Below are 24250 nucleotides of genomic sequence, written 5' to 3' on the forward strand. Positions count from 1 at the left end.
TTAGCTGCTTGTCTGTAGGAGAGAACAGGCATCTCACCCAGAGCCTCTTGGAGTGTAGCATCATGTTCCAGGAGCGGTTGTAGGTTGTTGATGCACTGCAGCAGTTTGAGCTGGGGCCTATAGGTGATGACAAGTGGTATTCTGTTATTGACCTTCTTGGGCCTATCCTGAAGTATTTGGTTTCTGGGTATTTGTCTGGCCTTGCCAATCTGATTTTTTACTTCTCCCGGTAGGTAATTAAGTTTTTACAAATGCCCAGTAGAGATCTTGAAGCTTTTGGTCTCTGTCAGTAGGATCAGAGCAAATGCAATTGTATCTAAGGGCTTGACTATAAACAAAGGATCTTGTGATGTGTGTTGCATGGAAGCTGGAGTCATGTAGGTAAGCGTAGCAGTCAGTGGGTTTCTGGTAGAGAGTGGTATTGATCTGGCCATCACTGATTTGTACTGTGATGTCCAGGAAATAGATCTCTTGTGTGGAATGGTCAAGGATGAGACTGATGGTGGGGTGCAGGTTGTTAAAATCTCTGTGGAATTCTTCCAGAGTCTCTGTACCAGGGGTCCAAATTATAAAGATGTCATTGATGTAGCATAAGTAAAGGAGGCGTAATACAGGACTAGAGCTGAACACCACTTGTACCCAGCTGTTCATAGCTGTGGCAGCCAACTGCCCCCTGTCCTGGGAGGAACACCTCCCCCTTTCCCTCCACAACTTTGTGGAGGGTACAACAGGCAACTTGGGGGATATTGTTTTCCCCCATGTACAGCTGAGTCAGAAGGCACCAAATTCATGCCTTCAGGTGGCCTAAGGCACACTTCATCTGGTTCCTTGCCCGGTTAAGGCAGTCTTTAAACAAGTCCTGGGTTGGATCCAGGTGGCCACTGTAGAACCTCATGAGCCCTGGCTACAAAGTTACTTAATATTGAAAGTAGGGAAGAATTCTGAAAGTATATTTTTTAGCTTCCCCAGTTACAAATAAATCATTCATATACATACATAGCATACAGGTCCATATAGAAAATTGCTTTCCTAGAGGCATCCCATTGGCTTATCTCTTAAGATAAGTTATTTATGGGCATGCAGACTGCTGTAGGACTACTAGGAATTACAGTCTGACTGGGGGCTCCCAGCCTGCAAGCAATTGCACCCACTAATAGCCTTAAGATCAGTAGGACAAGTTATGTGCATGAAGTTACTCACACAAAAGAGTGTTTCCAAGATCATAATGTTGGTGATGAAATGGAACAAAAGAAATTCCATGCAAGGAAAGAATCCAGTTTATTACACTGAGCCTGAGAAAATCTAGCCTTGAGTTTGGGATAGAACTAGAACTTTCACAGCTCTATAGTAAAAATATTTGTTCCTTCTCTTCCCATTTATATGTAGGAATGAGAGGGTTTGCCCAGAACATACCTGAACCTGCTTGTGCCTGTAAAACTGTTATAAAAGATCAGTTAACAAGGAACCATAATTGTTCTTTATGTTGTGTTTATTTTGGTGCAGGTGATGTGAGGGAGTTGAAAAGTTTTCTCTGTGAAGAAGGTTGGGCTTACCTGAAAATATATATTCTGTCACGAAAAAGTGAAAGAAACAAAAAAACTAAGCTAATTTTTTCACATGCATAAAGACAAAACTTGCTTTTATTACTGATTTTTAAAAAATGTAATAAATCCCCCCACAGAAGTTGCTGTGAAAGACACAAGTAACTTATGCCTCAATCCTGCTAGGAGCTCCACATAGGTGGAACCCTACCGAAGTCCAATGAAGTTCTGCATGAGTAAACATACAGGACTTCCTGCAGGACTGGGGTCTGAGTGCCATTTTGCCACTGAATTGCAATACAATTGTCCTGAAACAGACGGAAACTTCTCAGCGTATATATGGTGCACTATACACTGGCATACCCCACTTTAAAAAGAAAACAAAGAATTTAAAACATGAGCTACTAGTCTCATAAATTAAACCTTTAGAATTATAATTTGGTGTGCAACAAACTCTTACAATGCATAGCTTTGCTCTAGTGCCCATTATGATGACAAAGACATTAGTTCTAAAAATAAAGCAGTGTGCATCACTAGTGATAAGTACAATGATAGAAAGTAGTGCAGAGCAATTGTTTTGCCTTTAAAAATCACATCTGAGTAGTGGACTGGCTAGCTGCAGCAAGCTGTAGATCACATGAGGATAAGAAGCCAAGAAAGATGGAGGGAAATGAGAAGTAGTATTAAGTTGTTTGGAAAATTCAGAGAAAGATTATGTCTGACTTTGCTTGTGAAAACAGTTTTTAAAAATAACCTATTACTTGGAAGGCTTTCAAGTTAAACTGATACTGTCCTGTCTCCTGCCAAGGCATGGTTTGAACACTGGTAATATGAGCAGTCTTACTGGCTCTCCTCTTTACCCCCTGAGAAAACAATGCAGCAGGATTGGCTGACTGAATAAATAGCGAGCACCAGGTTTTAAAATCTGAGAGTCATGAGTAGACCTGCAAAAATATGTATATCTCTGCTTCACTCCAGGAGCATTCATTTGCATGCCCAGCTCCTGAGTCTCCTTTCATTGATGTGAATCAGGAATAACTCCCGAGCCGCGTCTACACGTGCACGCTACTTCGAAGTAGCGGCACCAACTTCGAAATAGCGCCCGTCACGGCTACACGTGTTGGGCACTATTTCGAAGTTAACATCGACGTTAGGCGGCGAGACGTCGAAGCCGCTAACCCCATGAGGGGATGGGAATAGCGCCCTACTTCGACGTTCAACATCAAAGTAGGGACCGTGTAGTCATTGCGCGTCGCGCAACATCGAAATTGCGGGGTCCTCCATGGCGGCCATCAGCTGAGGGGTTGAGAGACTCTCTCTCCAGCCCCTGAGCTCAATGGTGGCCACGTGGAGCGGCCCCTTAAAGCTCCCCGCCCCCTCCCTTCCTGTGCAGGAAGCTGAGAGCGCGTGCAGGCAGCAGCAGTAACACGCAGCTAGCCTGCATGCTCCTGCGCAGCCACCCACACCCCCACCCAACGCGATGGCCACCCGGCAGCCCCCCCCAGTGCCCCCTGGGGACCCCCCCCAAGGGGAGCCAGGGCTCACAGCCCAGAAGCCAGGTGGGGAAGTGGCAGCGGGGCCCCTCCTGGACGGAGGCCGAGCTTCGGGAACTGCTGGGGCTCTGGAGCGAGGAGGAGGTGCTCCAGGTAATGGGGAGCAAGAGGCAGAATGCGGATGCGTTCGCTCAGCTGGCCGAGGGCCTGGCCGCCCAGGGTCACCCTGCCCGCACTCCAGATCATGTCTGGAGTAAAGTGAAGGAGCTGCGGCAGGGTTACGCCCGGGACCGGGATGCAGCCGGCCGATCTGGGGCCACCCCCATCACTTGCCCCTTTTACAGGGAGCTCAGAGACATCCTGGGCCCCCAGCACACCTCCTCCCCTATGGCCACTCTTGATACCTCGGCCGAGGAGCCCCAGCAGGCCCCGGAGGTGGAGTCCGCCCCGGAGGCAAGCCCCGCACCCCAGGGGCCCCCTCCAGGAGCCCACCCCCGGGGCACCAGAGGAGGAGGAGGGGAAGTCCTCCTCGAGTGACGGGGGGCTGCACATCATCATGGCCTCGAGGAGCTCCAGCTGGGCGTCCGCCCCCCCGGTGTCCCCTGACCGTGGGAGTGGACCTTCAGGTATGTACCCCTCCTGGTGCACACCCCTGGGGTTGAGGGGCGGGGGTAATAGATATGGCCAGGGCCCTCCACATGCCCAGATGACCATGGCCCCAAGGACAGCAGTGGCATGTCTCTCACAGGAGTGCATCAGCCCCTGGCTCCCCCAGCACGACAGTGCCATGCCCCATCCCCGGGGCTGGGGGGAGCGGAACCTCTAGGGTCCCCCGGGGGGAGGGGGTGGGACACCCACCAGCAGCAGCAGCATGTGATGGAGTAGGGGGAGTGCAAATGCGAGACTCAGGCTAAATATGAGAAATAAGCTGAATAGCTCCCAGTGGCAAAGGATGATCCTGGGGCTACAACTGGCAGGTTACACCTCTGCCCTGAACAAAGAGGAGGGAGGAGCCGAGCTGGGTTTGAATCGGGGGTGGCAGTTAGAGGCTAGGGGAAGGGAGAGCTAGAAGGCAGCCAGCCTGAGGGGGGGGAAGCTACACCCCAGAGGGGCACCCCTCGGGGTCTTCTCCCCAGGACGGGTTGGAAGGACTGTCTCTGACTGCTGTACTGTCGCTTCTGGGAGAAACTGGGCATCTGTTGCCTAATAAACCTCCTGTCATACCTGCTGAGTTGAGAGTCACTCCTGCCAGTGGACGGGGTGCAGTTCAGGGGGACCCCTGAACCCCATCACAGCAGCATCTCCTGGGGACGGGGATGGGGAACCTGCAGCAGAGGGGTGGGGGGACAAGGGCCATGGCTCGGGGCCCACACTAACGGCTGTTTCCACTCTTCTTCCCCCCGTCCTGTGTTCTGCAGCTGCACCATCGGAAGGACCGGAGAGTGCCAGCAAGGTGTCAGTGGTCCCGGAAAGCCCTCCGGGGCCATCACTCCAGGCCAGCCCCTCGGCGGAGCAACGACTGGCCCCACGGCCGGGAAGACAGCAGAAGCAGCACCACCAGCCACCGGCGACGGACCCCCAGCTGCTGGCACTGCACCATCGGCAGCTGGAGGTCGCCGAGCAGCGGCTGCAGGTGGAGGAACGCCGCCTTCAGCTGCAGGAGCGGGCGCTGGCCTGGCGCCAGGAGGCATGGGGGGCCTACATGTGGACCCTCAACCGCATCGCGGACTCCCTGGCTCCCCAGGCCGCGCCGTCCGCCGCAGCGCCCACCCTGCCTGCTCCACCCGCTGCTCCACCCGCTGCGCCGTCCGCCGTCGCACCACCACCTGCCACCGAGGGCCATTCCGCCGAGGGGAACCTGGGGCTAGCTGACACTTGCCAGCCGTATCTCCCGGTCCGCCTGGCCCCCAGCCAGCCCCGGCCAGGGCTGCGGCTGAGGCGGGGATCCCGGCCGCCCACCCCCAGCGCTGGACTGTAGGGGCGTGGGGCCCAGGACGTGGCCCCCCCCTCCCCCTTTGTATATATTCCCCCCAGTTTATTGTTCTTTTCTTGTAAATAGTTTGTATTTGTGACCCATTACTTTGCTGATTCTTACCCCCCCATGTAAATAGTTCTCCCCTTCCTTGTCTTCCCCTTTCATGTTATCCCGATTTTTATAATGTATATATATTTATCAGTTTGATTTCCCCTGTACATAGTTTGTCTTGTTCAGAATATTTATAATAATAATAATAATAATAGTATAAGAGTTGTAGTAAAGAAAATGTTTGAGTTGACAAACAACTGTCTGCTTTTATTTTTACAAGAAAAGTGGGGAGGGGTGTGCTCTTGGGTGCTCTGTGGTGTGGGCGTAGGGGCAGGGAGTGTTGTGGAGGATGGGGGCGGTGCAGTGGGGGGCCTGCTAGTGTTCACCCCGCGGCCTCATCGAACTGGGCCCGCAGGGCCTCCCGGACCCAGGTCCCTTCGGGGTCCACCTGGTGACTGGGGGCAGCGGGTGGCTGCACATCGGCCCTGCTGGCCTCCACAGCCCTGCCGTGAAAGAAGGCCTCCCCCTTGCTCTCCACCAGGTTGTGTAGGGCGCCGCACGCACCCACAATCTGGGGGATGTTGGTGAGGCCTGCATCAAGGCGGGTGAGGAGACACCTCCAGCGCCCTTTGAGGAGGCCAAATGTGCACTCCACCACCTGGCACACGTGGTTCAGGTGCTGGTTGAAGTGCTCCTGGCTGGCTGACAGATGGCCCGTGTACGGGTGCATGAGCCAGGGCCGGAGGGGGTATGCTGCATCTGCGATGACGCAGAGGGGCATGGTAGTGTCCCCCACAGGGATCTCCCACTGGGGGATGTAGGTCCCCGCCTCCAGCCAGCGGCAAAGGCCCGAGTTCCAGAATACCCGGGCGTCGTGGGTGCTACCAGGCCAGCCCACATAAATGTCCAGGAAACGGCCCCGGCTGTCTACCAAGGCCTGGAGGACCGCTGAGTGATAGCCCTTCCTGTTTATGTAGCATCCTCCACTGTGTTCCGGGGCACGGATGGGGATGTGGGTCCCATCCAGAGCCCCGAAGCAATTGGGGAAGCCCAGGGTGGCAAAGCCTGCGACGGCGGCATCTGGGTCCCCAAGCCGCACGAGCCTGTGGAGGAGCAGGGCGTTGATGGCGTGGATGACCTGCAGGGGAAGCACATGGGAGAGCACCAATGAGGGGTGTGCAGCGTGTGTGTGGCCCTCCCCTGCCAGGGCTGCCTCCCCCTCCCCCCATGGGTCCTCTTACCTCCATGAGGACAGCCCCAACGATCGGTAGCTGGACCCGTTTCTCCATGCTTAGGGCACACCGCATGGCGGTGTCCTGGTGCCTGAGTGCGGGGGTGAGCCACTGGCATAGCTCCAGAAATGTCTGCCAGCTCATCCGAAAGTTCTGGAGCCAGCGGTCATCGTCCAACTCTCCGAGCACCAGCTGCTCCCACCAGTCAGTGCTGGTGGGGTAGCTCCACAGCCGGCGGCGTGTGCGGCGGGGGTGGGGCGGGGTGCTGCAGGGTTGGGGATTGAGTCCTCCTCCCCTGCGGGCAGCTCCTCCTCTGTGGCAAGGAGGTGCTCAGCTGCCTCCTGCATGGCATCGAGCAGGGCGAGCACTGCTCCTACAGGGGCGGCTGTGTGGACCTCTGGCTGCTGCTGCTGCTGCTGCTGCTGCTGCTGCTGCTGCTGCTGGGGGTCCATGACTGCGTCGCTCGAGGTGTGCATGCCTATGGCTCTGCAGACCGCGTGCTGTGTAGGCTGCGTGTGTCTGGGAGGGGCCCTTTAAGGGAGCAGCTAGCTGCTGCCCTGGAAGCACTAGTCCGCCCTGTGACCCTGTCTGCAGCTGTTCCTGGCACCCTTATTTCGATGTGTGCTACTTTGGCGTGTAGACGTTCCCTCGCAGCGCCTATTTCGATGTGGTGCTGCGCAACGTCGATGTTGAACATCGATGTTGCCAGCCCTGGAGGATGTGTAGACGTTATTCATCGAAATAGCCTATTTCGATGTCTCTACATCGAAATAAGCTACTTCGATGTAGCGTTCACGTGTAGACGTAGCTCTGAAGTCAATGCAGGTACAGGGGTGGACAACCATTGCAAGCAAATGGAAAACACGTTTACCAACAGGAAAAAAAATAGGGTAATTGGATGCAAAAGACAGTGTTTAAGATAAATTTAGTTCTTCCATGGACTCCATCTGGGCAAAGCCCTTTGCAAAATCAGGAGGCAAATACAAGCCATTGCAGGTGCCCATGCTGCGCACACTGTTGACTGTGTGATCCTGTACTTAGTTAACAGCAACAATGAATTTGTACATTTTTCCAGGATAGGAATCATATTGTGTATGTCTGGGTGTGACAGGAAGTTACTGGAACAATCATTGTAAAAAAAAGGGATAAAAATGTTCATAAACCAAATTTTGCAACTGTCAGGTCATTAAACCAGAAATTCATCTTTTACACCTTTCCAAATAGCTATTACAATTTACTGTTCACCATGAATAATACATGAATGGGATAAGTAACAATTCACAACTGTGTTAAAAACTGCCTATGCATCATGCTATTCACAATATTGTATATTGTGTCATGTTTTTTAAAAGGTTATAAGACTGACAAATTTTGTCATTAAAATGAATCCTATTAATGCTGTACATTATGGGCAACACACATTCAGAAGTATCATTGTCGAGTCAATAGGTAAAACTTTCTTTTGTTCCACAATAACTGCACCTACTCTTCCACACAGGGTCACATGGGCAACAAGCCTTTCTGGGAGCCCCAGCTAAATGTGCCCTTAAAGGGACCGCTCCCACTTCTTACTTTCCCTGCCCCGATGAGGCTGGCCTATCTCATTGACAGACAGCATTGCTACTGCAGGCTCACACTTTCTGTGAGAAACTTTGTACTTTCCAGATAGCCATGGTGCCAGAGCAGCCCCTGGGGGGCTTGCATGGGCCTCACACACAGGCGCTACAGCTTCTGCTGCACCTCATCGCAGCTGCCCTCCTCCTTAGGCTATGTCTACACAGCAGCATTATTTTGGAATAGCTGAGCTATTTTGCCTGTAGATGTGCTATTTTAAAATAAGCTATTCTGGAAAATCTCTTCTGGAACAGTTTATTCCAAAACAACACTGATGTGTAGACATAGCCTGAATGCGGAGAGAGAGGCATACAAAAGCCAGCACTGTAGGGAGCTTCCTCAGCACCACCTCTCTCTGCTCAGCAATCCATGAATCGGGATCTGTCTCCTGGAGTCAGTCTGGGTAGCTAGCTAAACAGCTTCTTGTGGGAATGAATTAGGCACTTGTCTACCCCACACAAACCAAGCAGATGAGGAGGTGTTGCCATTCTCCTTGCAACTTTTAAGGTTATAGTACTCATCTGAGCTGGGGGAGAACCAGGTTCAATTCCCCCTCTCTTCCTGCAAAAGAAAATATTTAAGTAGACCTCTCCCACCACTCAGGAGAGGGATCAAACCACAGAGCTATTCCAATGTGAGAGGGGATCTCCTTTAATGTGGGTGGGTGGGAGACTCCCCCAGTGTCTTCTGTTGAAGTTGTTTCACTATGGATAAGTGAAAACTTGAAGAAGAATTGGACAATGGGTCTCCTACTTCCAGGTGGGTGACTTAACCCCTAGACTAGACAGCCATTCTCATTCTGTTTGACTCAATGACTGTTCTATTATGGATAAATACTTAAATACTCTGTAGTCCAGTGATTGGGAATTAAGATACACACCTGAGAAGTGCAAGCATTCCTATGCCAATCACTGTTCCATCATTTATTCACAGTGGAACAGTGTCAACAGGAAAAACTGGGGCAGAAGCCCCACACTAGACTGTCCCATCACTCAGAAGTAAGAGCTCTCTCTATCAAACTAAAAGGTAGTAGGTAGCCAGTCAGAACCAGCACAACCTCTTCTTTTGGCCAGATTTTGAACCGGACCTGATCTGGCAGATATGCTCAAAAGCTGCCCGCCTACAAACATCTTAGGTAGATCAATGCCTATCTTCTCCCAGTTGAAGCACCTGCAAGACTCACTGGCAGCTTTGTGGATTGCAATGGGACCTGAGACTTGGGTTCTAAGTACCTTCATGGCTGCATGGCTGCCACTTTCTCTCTCCCTCTCTCTCTCTGTCTATATATATCCATGTATAATGCTGACTTAGAGCCATCCCTGCATTTTAAAATAGCCAAAATAAAGAGCACAGTTGCTTACAGGGTCACTGCCATATGCTTTGGCAATGCTGATGCCCTATTGCCAGGTTCTGGTCGTGTGTTGTCTTCATTCAAATTGGCCTGGGACACAAGCTTTATCATGGAGAGTCAAAGCTAACTGAAACAGTATTAAGGGTGCAGCACGCACAAATATCTAGGTGAATTTGGAGTATTTTTTTGTTTTCAGTTTCCCCCTTTTTCTAAAATCCTCCTTTGCCAGTGTTGGGCAACCATGAGACTCACTGAGGTTCTATGTGTGGCCCACAAGACATTTTTTTTTCCATTGCTCATGCACAAGGTTGCCAAATTCCACTGGTTTTTGTCTGCATGAGGTTTTTATTATTATTACTAAAGTGACATGTACATAAAGCAAGGGCATGTGACATGAAGGGAGGTGAATGCTGACTGCACGCAACACTGACTGGGAGAGCCTCTTCATCCAATCAAAGCACTGTTGTGGTTCAGTCAGCTCACCCTGCAAACTCTAGGTATGCAAGCGCAGTTAGCAAAACTACCCTATCCCGGGAGACCATCTTGGTTACAACAATCGGATGGTCCACTGAGATGAAGGAGGGCTGCTCAAGCGGCCTACTCACTAGCCTAGGTTGCTCACTGCTCTCCTATAGTATCACTGTCAAAGACAGAATATTCTTCAGAGCTAACGAGAAGGTATTTAAAGTGCATAACAAAAACTAAGTGAACCTACAGACTCAGGAATGATACAACAGACAATTTTTTATATTAGAGAGACAAGGGGAATGAGGTAACATCTTTTATTGGACCAGCTTCTGAGTTACACAGAGCTCTTCTTCAGGTCTAGGAGATCTAAATGCAAGGTGAAACAGAGAGTTTAGCATTGAAGTTAGGATATATTCTAAAGGATAATTCAGGGTGAAGTGACCCGTTAACAGAGAACAAAAAGGGCTGTTTTTATATGCCACTAGATGTTGAGCTTGATATAAAGAAGATCCTTACGTATAAATTCTGGCCAACTACACCACACACACAATGCTGCTTTTACAGACTACACTTGCGACACATACTAAACTAGATAATCTCATCTGGGATAGTCATTCCTACATCCTCCTACCATTCCTAAGGAGGACTCTGGTTTCCTTAAGTCTGTTTTAAAATATGAATTTTTTTTTCTTGGAAAGTTCAACATAATTCATTTTAAAGCTGGCTCAGGATATTTTTCAGATTTATAAAGTGCAGTTAGGTCACTTAAGCCAGAAGCATACAATTTCCTCCCCACGAATAGCTCCTCCTTTTTTTTACCTAATGAATGAAACATTTACATGTATGTTTTTGTCATTCAAAGCCTCCTCAACCTTTTAACAACATAACTCCAGCAAAGAAATGGGTTTGACTCCCTGCTCTGCATTCCAGAAGACTTTGCTAATCCTTTTTAATAAATATGTGGCAGCGTGTGAATTCTTGGCCTTACACCTAAACACAAGAATCTGAAAAAAATATTTCCCAGATACTGGCAAGTTAATAGATTACGAAATATCCACCTGATGCAGATGAATAACGAGGAGACACACCACTACGCCATCACATGAAGGACCCTAATAAATGGCTATGGATAACCTACAGAGAGCAAATGACTGTGTGCACAAAAACCTGTATTTGTGCATTGAAGCAAGGGTGAGCAAAAAGTGGCCTGCAGGACAGACAGGGTTCTCACTGCTGGATGCTTTATTTACCTGCATGTCCATGGGCAGGGCCACTCGGAGCTCCCATTGACCATAGTTCTCTGTTCCCAGCCGCTGAGAGCTGCAGGAAGCACCATGAGTTGGGCCGCTGCTTCCCACAGTTCACATTAGCCGTGTCTACACGTGCACGCTACTTCGAAGTAGCAGCACTAACTTCGAAATAGCGCCCGTCATGGCTACACGTGTTGTGCGCTATTTCGATGTTAACATCGACGTTAGGCGGCGAGACGTCGAAGCTGCTAACCCCATGAGGGGATGGGAATAGCGCCCTACTTCGAGGTTCAACGTCGAAGTAGGGCACGTGTAGTCGTTGCGCGTCCCAAAACTTCGAAATAGCGGGGTCCTCCATGGTGGCCATCAGCTGAGGGGTTGAGAGACGCTCTCTCTCCAGCCCCTGCGGGGCTCTATAGTCACCGTGGGCAGCAGCCCTTAGCCCAGGGCTTCTGGCTTCTGGCTGCTGCTGCAGCTGGGGATCCATGCTGCATGCACAGGGTCTGCAACCAGTTGTCGGCTCTGTGTATCTTGTGTTGTTTAGTGCAACTGTGTCTGGGAGGGGCCCTTTAAGGGAGCGGCTGGCTGTTGAGTCCGCCCTGTGACCCTGTCTGCAGCTGTGCCTGGCATCCCTATTTCGATGTGTGCTACTTTGGCGTGTAGACATTCCCTCGCAGCACCTATTTTGATGTGGTGCTGTGCAACGTCGAACTTGAACGTCGACGTTGCCAGCCCTGGAGGACATGTAGACGTTATTCATCGAAATAGCCTATTTCGATGTCTCCAAATCAAAATTAGCTACTTCGATGTTGGCTTCACGTGTAGACGTAGCTATTGACTGGAAAAGGCAAACTGCAGTCAAGGGTTGTTGAAAGCAGCTAAACCTGCAGACATGCAAGTGAATGAAGCATGTGGCCCACTAGGGGCTAAGCCTGTTGCACTGCTTCTGGCCCCCTGGCTGCTTATTGCCCACCCCTACAAAAAAGGCTCTGTCAGTCTCTAGTAGAAGAGGTGGGTAAAAGACACTTTCACTTGAAAAAGTGTGGGATAATGATTCTCTGGCCAACACTCCCCCACGTCATAATTGTTGGACTGGTTTAATAGCTCTTCCATCCCCCTACACAATAACTGCACTCATAACTACTGCACTGTGCTACCTTGAGCATGATAACAGTTCTATATGCTCCCAAATCAAAATCTTTTCTGCTGTATAAAAACCAGGTACTCAGTGAGTACATTGCCTGTGTATGATAGTTCTGTCTCTTTGCAACGGTCTATTTGCACCTTCTTTTGTGAGAAATAACATTTCTGCGCTACTTCTGGCCATAATTAACATGCCATTCAAGAGCTAACTCAAAAGTAACATTTTTAAAAATGCAGCGGATCCTTATAGTTTGCTTTCAGACAAAAAGCACCAGTTACAAAGAAGACCATTAGAATGCTTTCCATAATATTAAAAGAATTTCCTCACTCTGATTAACAGCTCCTCAGTTACTTAAAACCAAAATCAATTTAAATTTTGATTCCATACTCGTTTATTAGGCATACTGAGTATCCAGGAGTCTTAAGCTATGTACTGTTTGCTTTTGTTATGAAATGGTTGTGAGTGCTGATTTGTGATTGCAGTTTGCCCAGGAGAACTGGGCTTCTGCCACTGACTTTATTATTTTATATGTATATTTTTAGATAAAACATTAGAACTTCAGGAGATACAAAAAATACAGAGAAGAGATTTAATAGGATTTGCAAACAGACATTCAAAACCAATGTGCTGCCTGCTGAGTTTTGGCCTGATGCTTATAGTTGGTGGCAGTTTTATTGTAAATCATGCATTCTTTTTGAACCAAATCATGCCAGATGCTGAGCACCCTCCACTTCCACTAACATCAGTAAGGGGTGAGGGTTTTTAACATCTTACAAAAGACAGATAGCACCAGGCATGATCAGGCACATTTACCCACAGCATTTCAAGTACTCTAAATTGAGACCCTAAGGCTGCCAACTTTGGATGTATTCCTGAAGGTTTCACCCTATGATATAATCCCTACATTAAATACTACTTTTTAATTCCTGGAGACTCCAGGACAATGCTGGAGGGCTGACAACCCTTGAGACTGCAGGACTTATTTTGTCTTTTAGCTTCTCTAATCTGTTCCCAGCAAACACAGCATTCTATCTGGCTCTGCTTCCCCAGTGCTGTAGCTAGTCAGGAGATTGTGAGCGTAACCTTAACTTTTGCTTCTTGCCTTTCTTTCTATCCTCTGACCTTACATTACACTTCTCCTTTGAGGATGGTACCAGGTTCACCTCAACGATGCATCAGAATGTGCAACACACTTGCCTCCTTTAGTGAATAGCATTAGGCCTAGGGTCTCCTCCACATTGAAGAACTAACCTCATTATAATGGGTTTTCTATATGATAAAATGTGTTATGTTGGTATGGTAACAAGAGTTCTAAATATACATTATAGAATAAGAGATACCACTTAAAGATGTACATCAAATTATGACAACTGAAATTTTAAAAATAAATCCATTATGGATTTTTTTTTTACTTTTCCTATGAAGAGCACTTTGTAAAATTTTATTTGAAACTCATTTTTGTAATTTCCCTGTCACCCTCATATACCCGCACTCCATAACAAATCAGATATTTGACTTCCAGTGACAGTCAGGAGGCATCTCTTCAGAATTTTAATCTCCTGACTGGTCCAAACTGGTACCCAGATACCATGCTGATAGTTGTCATATAAGAACCTAGATAAACAGGGAAATGACAACTACACAAATGCTAAGGTATGGTTTTCACCCTTTGGATGTTCTGTTCACTTCTAAATTAAATCCATTAAAAAAGAAAATGACATATTAAGAGCAATGGTCATCAAGCAGAGAAAGTTTGTCAGTGGAAGCAGCTGGAGTTCCATAATGAGAAACGTTTAAAAGCTGGTTGGACAAAGAACTAAAATGATACTGGAAGGTATTGGCAGGGCATGGGCTTTTAGGAGTAGTACTTGTATTATGGTAGTCACTAGTAATCCCAGTCAGGGATCCTAGGGCCCCATGGTACTCACTCCTAGACAAATTGTAAAGAAAACCATGTTTCACTGTAGAACTTATCATCTAGGTAGTGGGCAATAGAACTAACAGGTCTTTTCCACAGCTGTTTGGAATTCTGTGAACTGTGGTTGCCCCAAAAATTACTGTCCTAAATTGAGTGCTTAACTATAGTGTGCAGAGAGAGCTTGAAGGTGTCAGAGTTCCCCTCAGTGCACCTGAGGTTTGTCCTGGCCCGAGTCACCAGGATCACAGAATTCCTGGCAGAGCTGTCTCATTCATAGGATGGTTTGGGGCAGCTACTCCAGACAACCCACTCTAGGGGGCTCTGGGGCAGATGCCTCAATTGTCCTATGGAAGGGATAGGCCCAGAAAGGCCCAGGGGGATTACTAGGAGCCTGGCATAGAGCAGCAGCAGGGTTTGGGGCCTTCCTTCTCTGAGCTTACCACGGCATTGGGAACTGGAGTGGCCTGGCACCCTGCTCCATTTCCCAACCTGCCTTCCACTTCACCATGTAGCAGGAAGTGGAGTGCCCCAGCCTGTTCCACATCTCACTGCTGAGGCAGAGTGCAGCAGGCTGGGAGATGGGTGGTGGAGCAAAACAGGCTTCCAGGGCACTCTGCTTCATACCACTGTGGAGAAGCGGGGCTCAGCACGCTAGGAGATAGGCAAGAGGGTGGAGCAAAGCGGCTGGCAGGTCTCTCTGTCTCCCACCACTGCAATGAGTGTCACAGGAGAGACAACTCCTGCTGCTGCCCTGTGCCAGGCCCCTTATAATCCTTTGGCTCCCATTGCTCGGGGGGTGTGGGGAAGAGGGGACATGGGGCAATGGGGGCAGAACAGGGTTGTGAAGTGGTGAGGTGAGGGCAGAGCAGTTTTAGGGCTTGGAAGAAGAAGTGGACTGGGGTTGGGATGGGGTAGAGCAGAGGTGGGGTATGAGAGGGGGCTATAGCAGGGAGCGGGGTTTGCCCCAGGCCCCAACTCCTCCTAGGGACAGCTCTGTCTCCTGGAATATGACTGGGGAGACAGGTGGACCTCCAGATGCTCATTTGTCACATAGCACTCTCCACTTTTGTACTCCCCAGTGTGTATCTCAGGGGGTGAGGTAAGCCTTGTACCAACCTCTTGGGCTAACCTTGGACAGGTCCTGTGGGAGGGAGTTCCTCACCCACTTCATTTCCCAGGCCTTTTGGATCTTTTTATGTCCTGTGAGCATAGGCACCAACTCTATGGGTGTTGTGGGTCTGGAGCATCCCTGGGGAAAAATTAGTGGGTGCAGAGTACCCACAAGCACCAAGTTCCATCTCCCACATCACTTCCTCCAGAGCCTCTCCCCTGGGCTTATCAACTCCTCCCACTCTCCCCCAGAGCCTTTGGAGCACCACAAAGAGCTGATTCATAGTCTTCAAGCTCTGGGAAGGAGGGGAAGGAGCAGGGATGGGGCCCACTTGGGGGAGGATGCAGGGAAAAGGCAGGGCAGGGACTTAGAGGAAAGGCTGATAGCACATGGGGCCTGGAGCAGCAGAATTGAGGGGTGGGCTAGTATGGTGAGGGGGGTTGAACAACCCTCCCCCAGCAAAATGAGAAGTCAGTGCCTATGCCTGTGAGCCCCACTGGTCATCCCACCCATATACCTTGAGCCAGCTGTGCAACATGCAGCTGATTCACTTCCAAACCACACCAAGGATACATCTGTACACACTCATGCTCCATACTCTCCATTTCCTCATCTCAGTGTCTTATCCCAACACTACATGTTGGGGCCTAATGGATGGTGGGGACTGAAAATGAGGAACCCCAGTGGACCTGGCTGCATTCCACCCGAGTCCAGCAGCCAATCAGGGATATCAGCTAGCACTTCCTTCACGGAGCTGTGAGTATGGCTCTGTGCCTGGTGCCAGGGACATCTGAGAGAGGTGCAGGGCCTGGTGCAGAAGTGACAAATCTGTCACCTCTGGGACTGTCCCACCACTTCTGGGATAGAATGCACTGGCCAAATGTGCCCGCCCATGGGGCCTCGAAAGGGTGGGGTCTGGAGTGGTCACCCCAATTCACTTTACCCTAGGGATGGCTCTGTCTGCTGCAGATCACCCCATCTCTGATAGCTTTCCCTCTTGCCATGTGATGGATACCCTGGCACACATTTACCTGGAGTGCACCAGGTTGCAACCCCTTTTCCAGGTCCTCCTAGATTTACTTTTGCATTTTTGTCTGACTTCTCTCCTCATCTCATTTTATGTGCATACCTTAGTCATAGCCCCAAAAGTGGCAGGTCTGCCTCATCAGGTTCCTGTTAGCAATAGCCAAAGTGGTTCTCTGGAACACTAGAGAGGGGCTGTTGGCTGAAGGGGTTCTCTGCAACTGTAATGCCTCCTTCTAGCCCCTTTGCTCGTGTATCTTGGCAGAGTTCCTTTGGGTGGCTTCCAACAGCTTTCTTGACTCTTTCAAGGAAGAGTGGATACTATCTGGTGTTCTCTGCTCAGTGTCCCCTTTGGGTTCTGTCCTTTTAAACCATTGACCCTCACACCTGTCCTTGTTAATTTTTGTGTTATTCCCAGTAATAATTGAGATTATTATATTGGGAATCCTGTCAGTGGATTCTCCTGTTATAGAAAGATTCTGAGAATAGGATGGATGCAGAAGGTCACCAATGAGGAACTATATAGAAAGATACAGCCAAAAGAGAACCTGCTGCAGAAGGTTATAAAATGGAAGCTACAACTATTTGGGCATATTTGCAGAATGAATGACAAACAAAAAAATCAAGATGTTGGTATTTGGCATAATGGATGGTTCGAATAGGAGAGGCAGACCCCACAGAGAATGGATAGATGATATAGTAGATTGGTGTGGAGCTCGTCTACAGAAACTAAGACACTCTGCACTGGACAGGAAAAGATAGAGGGAAATAGTTGAGAGGCATCAGATACCAATGGGTGCTGAGCCCACGGTTATTGATGATGATGAGTGGATTCTCCCCAGAGGCGTGGGAAGAGTCTTTTTGTAATGGGCAGACTTTCTGCCCACCTCCCAGAACTTAATATGAAGAGAGAGAAAGACAGAAGGGGACAGGCTGTGTCTGCACTGCATGTTCACAGCCACAGCATTGTAGAAGGAGCCTTCACATGAGCCAACAATAGCTGATAATAGCTGTGCTTTGTTCCCATGTATTCCTTTTCCACCTTGAAAGTGGGAACAGGGTTGGCAAAAGTCGTTCACACAGCTGGAGTAATTATTTTGAGGTAAAAGCCCTCTTATTTTGAATTAGCCTGCTTGGATGTGTGAACATGAGTGGTTTTTTGTTTTTTGTTTTGTAAAAAAGGGGTTTTAAGAAAACAAAACAAAAACAAAAAACAGGATAGATGAACCCAGAGAGAGAGAGAGAGAGAGAGAGGGAGAGAGAGAGAGAGACTAGCTATTTTATTTAGCTGTGTTTCTCTTTTTCTTTCTCTTTATTGTGAGTTCTTTTCTAGAAAAAGAATGTGCCTGAAATGGAGTGTATTTTTTCTTTTTTTTTTTTTTAAACAAGAAAGTTCTTGAGGATGACTCAGAATTTAGCAGCTTCATGCTGCAAATCTAAGAGGTGCACTGTGTTAGAGTTACAACTAACAAGCTGTACTACTTACCACTAGGTGCCGCTTTTGAACTTAAATCTTATACATGAAACACTATCAACTCAAGACATACTTGAAACAACTGTTGTGGGGGAGGGAGAAAGTCACTCCCAAATCCTACTTGAAGCTGCAGTTTGTTACTCTTCATAATTAAACTGCCAGGTTTGTGAAGTCTTACTCATGAATGTGCTAGCTAGGCAAGACAAATCAATTCCCTTCAGCTGGGCTGATCTGAACTAGCAGTTATGATAACAGAAGATGATAGGCTACTGCAAGGATATCATTCAGTGGAGCAACAAATTAGGAAAACCTTGAGAAGACTATTTGTTCCCACCCTTATCTAACTAGATTATGTTGTGAAGTGATCCTGTAGAAAACTGCACTGATAAAACTCACATCATTCCTGTTGGTGAGAACCACAGCACTGCTTTAGGGCTTGATCCCGGATCCAGCAAAGCACTAGCCCAGTGGATCTTAAACTTTTGTATTGGTAACCCCTTTTACACAGCCAGGCCTTTAGAATATAGGTACCTGGTTTGGACATCTATGCACCAATGATAACTTGACCACAGGCAGGGATGCTGGAACCTGGTGTGGGGGCATAGCTCCTTACTTTTTACAAGCCATAAGGATGAGTGATGAGGGGGCAGAAGCTGGAGAGGAGCAAGTGGTGAATGGGGTTTTGTAGGGGCAAAGCAGCAAGGGAGTAGAGCCTTGGTGGATAAGGTAAAGGTGGGCAGGGCCATAGACTGAGCACCTGTGGCACACCCACTTTTAGGGAACTTCTGCTACTCCTGAATTCAGGCCAAATCATGCATTCATAGAATCACAGAATCATAGAATCCTAGGGCTGGAAGAGACCTTAGGAGGCCGTCGTGTCCAGCTCCCTGCCCAAAGCAGGATCAACCCGAACTAAATCATCCAGACAGGACTTTATAAGCCAGGACCTAAAAACCACTAGGGATGGAGAGTCCACTACCTCCCTAGGTAACACATTCCAGTGCTTCACCACTCTCCTGGTAAAATAGTTTTTCCTAATATTCAGCCTACACCTCCCACTGTGTAACTTTGGGCCATTGCTCCTTGTTCTGCCTTCAGTTACTACTGAGAACAGCCTCTCTCCATCCTCTTTAGAGTCTCCCTTAAGGAATTTGAAGGTTGCTATCAAATCGCCACTCACTCTTCTCTTCTGCAAACTAAATACGCTCAGATCCCTCAGCCTCTCCTCATCAGTCATGTGCTTCAGCCCCCTAATCATTTGCGCTGCCCTCTGATGAACCAGCTCCAATGCTTCCATATCCTTTCTATACTGGGTGGCCCATAACTGGACATAATAATCCAGATGTGGCCTCACCAGTGCCGAATAAAGGTGAATAACAACTTCTCTAGATCTGCAGGAAATGCTCCTCATAATGCACCCCAATATGTCATTATCCTTTTGGCTACAAGGACTCATATCCAGCTTCTCATCCACTGTAATTCCTAGATTTTTTCTGCTGTACTGCTACTTAACCAGCCTGTCCCCAACCTGTAACAGTGCTTGGGATTCTTCCATCCCAAGTACAGAATTCTGGACTTGTCCTTGTTGAACTTCGTCCGATTATTTTTGGCCCAATCCTCCAATTTATCTAGGTCACTCTTCACCCTATCCCTACCCTCCAGTGTATCTACCTGTCCCCTTAGCTTAGTGTCATTCGTAAACTTGCTGAAGGTGCAATCCATCCCCTTATCCAGGTCATCAGTAAAGATTTTGAACAATACCAGCCCCAGAACTGATCCCTGGGACACTCCACTTGAAATCAACTGCCACCAGACACTGAACCATTGGTCACTACCAGCTGGGCCCAACCATCTAGCCAGCTTTCTATCCACCTTACAGTCCATGTATCCAATCCATACTTCCTTAACTTATAGGCAAGAATATTGTGGGAAACTGTATCAAAAGCTTTGCTAAAGTCAAGGTACACCACATCCTTTGACTTCCCCATGTCCACAGATCTAGTTACTTCATCATAGAAACTAATTAGGTTGGTCAGGCATGATTTGCCCTTGGTGAATCCACATTGACTATTCTTGATCACTTTCCCCTTCTTCCAAGTGCTTCAAAATGGATTCCTTGAGGATCTCCTCCATGATTTTTCTGGGACTGAGGTAAGGCTGACCAGTCTATAGTTCCCTGGAGTGTCTTTCTTTCCCTTTTTTAAAGATGGGCACTACATTTGCCTTTTTCCAGTCATCTGAGACCTCTCCTGATCTCCACAAGTTTTCAAAGATAATGGCCAAAGGCTCTGCAATGACATCTGCCAATTTCCTCAGTACCCTTGGATGCATTAAATCTGGACCCATGGATTTATGTATATCTAGCTTTTCTAAATAGCTCTTAAGCTGTCCTTTCGCCACCGAAGGCTGCCGAGCTCCTTCCTGTACTGCATTGCCTAATGCAGTAGTCTGGGAGCTGACCTTGTCCATGAAGACAGAGGTAAAACAAGCATTGAGTGCTTCAGCTTTTCCCACATCATCTGTCACCAGGTTACCTCCCTCATCCAGTGATGGCTCCACACCCTCCTGATAACCCTCTTATTGTTAACAAGTCTGTAAAAACCCTTTGTGTTACCCTTCACATTCCTCGCTAGCTGCAGTTCCAATTGTGCTTTTGACTTCCTGACTACCCCCTGCATTCTCCAACAAAATATTTATACTCCACCTTAGTCATTGGTTCAAGTTTCCACTTCTTACATGCATCTTTTTTAGTTTAAGTTCACCAAGGTTTTCCCTGGCAAGCCAAGCTGGTTGCCTACCATACTTGTTTTCTTACTGCGCATCAGGATGGTTTGTTCCTGTGCCTTCAATAAGGCTTCTTTAAAATACTGCCAGTTCTCCCAAACTCCTTCCCCCCTCTGGATCCTGTCCATCAGTTCTTTGACAGAGTTGTAGACTGCTCTTCTGAAATCAAGGATCTGTATTTTACTGCTCACCTTCCTTTCCACCAAGTCCCATTTGTTTCCCAGGCTTCTTGAATTTGTGTACAAACACCTTAGAAAACTAGTTGATTGGCCTAATTTCTCCTTTTGAATCAGGGCTCCTCCTTCGTTGTACCCTCCTGCTTCCCCACTTACCTCAGGGCTTAAGGTACTGTCTCTCAACGAACCTAGTTTAAAGCCCTCCTTGCAAGGTTTGCACGCCTGCCTGCAAAGATTCTCTTCCCTCTCTTCATTAGGTGGATCCTGACTCTTTCAAGCAATCCTTGTTCCTGAAACAGAATCCTATGGTCAAAGAAACCAAATCCCTCTCTCCGACACCACCTGTGCAACCAAGCATTTACCGCAGGGATTTGATGATCCCTACCCAGACCCCTTCCTTCAATAGGGATGACAGACGGGAACACCACTTGTGCTCCATATTCCTTGATCTTTCTTCCCAGAGCTACATAATCTGCGGTGATCTGCTCAAGGTCGTTTTTTGCTGTGCTACTAGTTCCTACATGGAGAAGTAGGAAGGGATAATAATCCGCAGGTTTGATGATTTTTTGGAAGACTCTCTGTTACATACTGGATTCTAGCTCCTGGTAAGCAGTAAACTTCCTGAGATTCCAGGTCTGGACAGCAGATGGATCACTCTGTCCCTCTTAGGAGGGAGTCTTTGACCACCACCACCACCCATCTTCTTCTCTAAGGGGTGGTGGTCATGGAATCCCACCCCATCGCTAGCGCTATGCATGCCATGCCTTCCAGTCATTGGGGTCTTCTTCTGATTCCTTCCCTGTGAGGTTTCTGCCACAGCAGTCTCCACTGTAGCACCTGTGCAGAGAGCCTGAAAGCAGTTGTTTACCTCCACTGGAGTTGGAAATACCGGAACTGTCTTTCTTCTCCTGGAAGTTACATGGTTCCATTTTCTTCCTTGTTTTATAGTGCCCTCACTGGTTGGTCAGCCTGCTGTGCCAGCAGGACTAAATGCTGCTTCCTGTTGAGGAAGTCTTCACCTTTTCTGATGAACTAGAGGGTTGATATTTGGGCTTCAAGTCCTCTAATCTTCTTTTCCAAGATAGAAACCAGCCTGCACGTGGTACAGACAAAATCTTTCTATCTCCTGGGAGGAAGATAAAAATGGCACATGCTGTGCAAGTCACAAAAGCTGACTTGTCACTATCCATTTTTCCCTTTCCTAAGAAAATTCTCTCAGAAGTTTTTAGTGACACCTTGAGGGGCAGAAGAGAAACAAACTGTAAGAAAGAGAACAATCAGTATAAGGCTCTTCCCAGACAAACTCCCTGTTGGCTGCTCACTGTGGTTGCCTTTTTATAAGGCTGCTGGCTAGGCCTGGCTCAAAGGCCGGCCTCCAAGCCAATCAGCCCTTGAAGGCCCACCTGGAACAAAGCACTCCCAATTTACATTCTTTACTCAGGCACAATTAACCTTGAATCAAATGGCCCTTTGTTTCAGTAAATGATGTAACTTGTCCTCTGTGACTATTTTGAAACCACATCAAAGAACTTTAAACTAAACTTAAAAAATAAAACCTTATGTGGTTGCCATGTGTTTCTCTAACTTGGATCATGATACATACTTTTGTGAGTTCTGTAGATGTGCATCTTATTTTTAAAAGGATTTTTTTCAGTCTAAAAGGTCAAAATTCCAGGTATTTAAGAAAGCTACTGTTCTTTTACCAATATTAATCACTGTAAGGTGAAAATATGACTGGAACTAGAAAAAGCATTACATCACCCTTTTTAATCAATCATGTCTTATTATCTAGGCTGCACTAATATATGTTGTAGCACACTTTAGAAAGCATCTTTAAAAAGCACAGTATTTTCACTGAAATGTATTAAGCCCCCTCTGATAAGTTTTGCTTCATTTAATTTGCATGATATCCATTGCCAGATGCTTTCTCCAAGTGTTACAAAATGTTACAAAATAAGTACAATCCTTAAAGCACCACCAAAGCAGAATGAACAGAGAATCAAAGTTCATCCACAAATCTCTCCCAGGAAATAAGAAAAAAAAATCTTTGAAATCTATTCTTCAAGCCTAAGAAACTCAGCTGTTTTAGAAAAATTGAAGTGTTTAATCTATCAAGCTTTACCTTCTAGCCAGAGGCCTTCCTAAAAGAGGAAATGATAAATTAAGGCCTCTGGACATCCATAACAGTAAGGAACATGCACATACAATTTGATTCTACAGTGGAGGAAAGGACAGGTGAGTAATAAATTATGAGACCGTAACTACTTGATCAAATGATGATGACCTACAATTACTGAGCATTTTTTTATCCCAAAGGACAAACACAGGAATAATTTCCCCCATCCCCAAACTGAACCATCTCTAGGGAGAGGCACAGAAAATATTTAACAGTGCACAGCAATACAAAGCTCAAAATTTAGGAGAGAAAGCTAGGACAAAGACCATCTGCTGAAGTGAGACAATCAGAAGAAACTTAGGCTGCTGCTACACTAACATTCTCCCGTCAGAGGTGCCATGATAATGAGGCAATTCAAAGCAGGCCAATGAGTCACTAACATGCATATTCAGTGCCTCATTAGTGTAATGGTGATTGTGCAAATTTCAAAGTGCAGACTTTGAATTGCAGATTGAAAGTGAGGATGGGGGCAGCTTTGAAATAAGCACTCCACTTCAACATTCCTGTACTCTGATCTAGTTCTGTGGGAGTACGGGAATGTCAAAGAGGGGTTCTTATTTCAAAGCTGCCCCCATCTTCACTGTCAGTCTGAAATTCAGTCTGTTCGTGTGGCAGCCATTAAGCTAATGAGGCACTGAATATGCACATTAGCGCCTCATTAGCCTGCTTTGAATTGCCTCATTATCGTGGCATCTCCAACTGGAGAATGGTAGTGTAGCAGACTTAGATAGGCAAAGAAAACAAGATCATGTCATGGTACCTCAGAAGCCACAGCCCAGACAGAAGAGAAATCTCTAAGGAAAGGAAGTGGGAAAATGCTATGAGCCACATCCTTTATCTCTGAGACAGAGCCAGTAAATAAGGCCATAAAGCCCAGTCTGACAGATTTCATGTCTGGGTCATGTCTGATGGGAAAAAAGTTTGATGTAGATAAATCTTGGTCAACAGCAGCCTTTATCAACTTTTCCAAGGTAAATGTGAGTGCAAGTAGAATTAGACAGGACAGTAACAGAAACATTCTGTCAATGGGTTTGACTAAACAGAATCATCAGGTTACATGTTCAAATAGTAAAGGAATTATCACTGCCTGAGTTGTATGGGAAAAAGATATTTATCTGATCATAAAAATTCACTGTAGCAATTCCAGCCCAATTAGAGAAAGCAATACATTCATGCATCTTATATCCAGTAAAACTTAAAAGAACTATGGATTCTTATAATATATTTGTTCTCACCTTGAAGAAACCCCAACTATTTGAATAATCCATATACAAGAAATTCTGGCCTAAAACACAAGTAGGGAAGAATGTGGGAGTTTTAAAACCCTACATAACAGTTTGCAACAGTAGGCAAAAAACAATACTGTATAAAATTAAAAGTCTAGGGGGAATTTAGGGAGGCAGAATTCAGTTATCTAACTGTGAAATTGACATAGGAAATAACTTCTCCTATAAAAACATCATGGGTAT

This window comes from Carettochelys insculpta, chromosome 15, assembly GCF_033958435.1.
Source record: "Carettochelys insculpta isolate YL-2023 chromosome 15, ASM3395843v1, whole genome shotgun sequence".
In the NCBI taxonomy this organism is placed as follows: domain Eukaryota; kingdom Metazoa; phylum Chordata; order Testudines; family Carettochelyidae; genus Carettochelys; species Carettochelys insculpta.